The following is a 1380-nucleotide window of genomic DNA, read 5'->3' as shown; positions in this document are numbered from 1 at the left end:
GGTTCACATTTTTAAGGATATAATTAAAAAATATTTTTTTGCATTGGTTCAAACTGTCCTGATGTTGGGTTTATACTTGGGTATCGTTTGAAGTGCTTATGAAATATTTAAATTCAAAATTAACTCTGCACTTTGCCACACCCAATACAACCTTTCTACACTGCCTTTGCCTAATGTAGGTTTAGTTTAGCCCTGCATTTAGTGAAGATCCAAAAATGGCCTTTGTGTCACTGGTTGGTCCTTGACTGTTTGTTAATCTCAGGATAAAAATTATTGTCCTCAATAAACTAGGGTTCATGGTAAATTCAGTGTATGAAATATATCTCAAGCACAGTTTCTCTCTGACTCAACAGTGATGAGCACTTTATCCCGAAGCTGATCCTGTTTTGATGAACCTGTATTTATTTTACGGATCTGATTGTTGAGTTGGAATTGTGTACACCTGTGCTTGGAAAATGACAACTCAGTCACAGATGTTTTTATTTTATTTTTTAATTATTTTGAGCCTAATGACATCTCATCACTGACCAGGCATGCTGCCCCACAAAACCGAGAGGACAGGCCGCCCTGGAGAGGCTGAAGGTTTTTGATGGCATCCCCCACCCTACGACAAGGTGATGGTTTTGAATAAATACCCAAGGCCACAAACTCCTATTAATTTTGTGGCCTGTTTAATGAGTTGAAGCTGAACATGGTTTCACCCGGCCTGTCAGTGATGACCTTATCAATTCCCTTACCACCTTGTTTGAATGAATACTGTGAAAAACAAAATGCCTGAGACATGCCATCTTATCATTGTGTAAGTAGTATTTAGCACCGTTCTTTGGCTGATGGATTTTTTTTTTGTTTGTTTGCTTGCCCCTCAAAGAGGAAGCGCATGGTTGTCCCAGCTGCACTTAAAGTTGTGCGCCTGAAGCCCACTCGCAAGGTGAGACTCATGGTTTGAATCAATAGAACCAAAGGAGTAAATTTGAATCAAAACGATGCTTCGTTTTTGTTTTCCACAACTGTTACTTAACGGTGATGAGCTTTTTATCCCGAAACTGATTTTTTTTGATGAGACAGCCTATCATGGATCCGATTTCTGAGTTGAGTTCTAGAGCAGTTGTGCATTTAACTTGAAGCATTGGAATCTCTAACTATTGGAGATAAATCACCTGCTTAAAGTTTGTTTTGTTTTTTTCTCCTCCGCCCCCACCCCCCCTTCCTCCCGCCCTCTGTAGTTTGCCCTTTTTGGTCGTCTGGCACACGAGGTTGGCTGGAAGGACCAGGCCATCACAGCCACCAGGCTGCATTCTATGGGAAATTTTTCTACGAAATACTTGGGTAGTCTACATGCAGATTAAAGATTAGAAGAGAAACTAAAAGCAGAGGCTGACC

General features: G+C 40.6%; 1 non-coding gene and 1 pseudogene across 1 annotated transcript; both read left to right on the top strand.

The window, feature by feature from the left end:
• Positions 1 to 34: 34 nt before the first annotated feature.
• On the top strand, positions 35 to 1374 carry LOC103399129 (60S ribosomal protein L13a-like; annotated as a pseudogene).
• Positions 1016 to 1091, top strand: LOC112486628 (small nucleolar RNA SNORD50). Its single transcript, XR_003049143.1, has one exon. It is a non-coding gene; the product is annotated as a small nucleolar RNA SNORD50 (small nucleolar RNA).
• Positions 1375 to 1380: the final 6 nt, after the last annotated feature.

This window comes from Cynoglossus semilaevis, unplaced genomic scaffold, assembly GCF_000523025.1.
Source record: "Cynoglossus semilaevis isolate Cse_v1.0 unplaced genomic scaffold, Cse_v1.0 scaffold2249, whole genome shotgun sequence".
Taxonomy (NCBI): Eukaryota; Metazoa; Chordata; class Actinopteri; order Pleuronectiformes; family Cynoglossidae; genus Cynoglossus; species Cynoglossus semilaevis.
The sequence above is the reverse complement of the archived record's forward strand: the minus strand, read 5'-3'. Positions and strand labels throughout refer to the sequence as shown.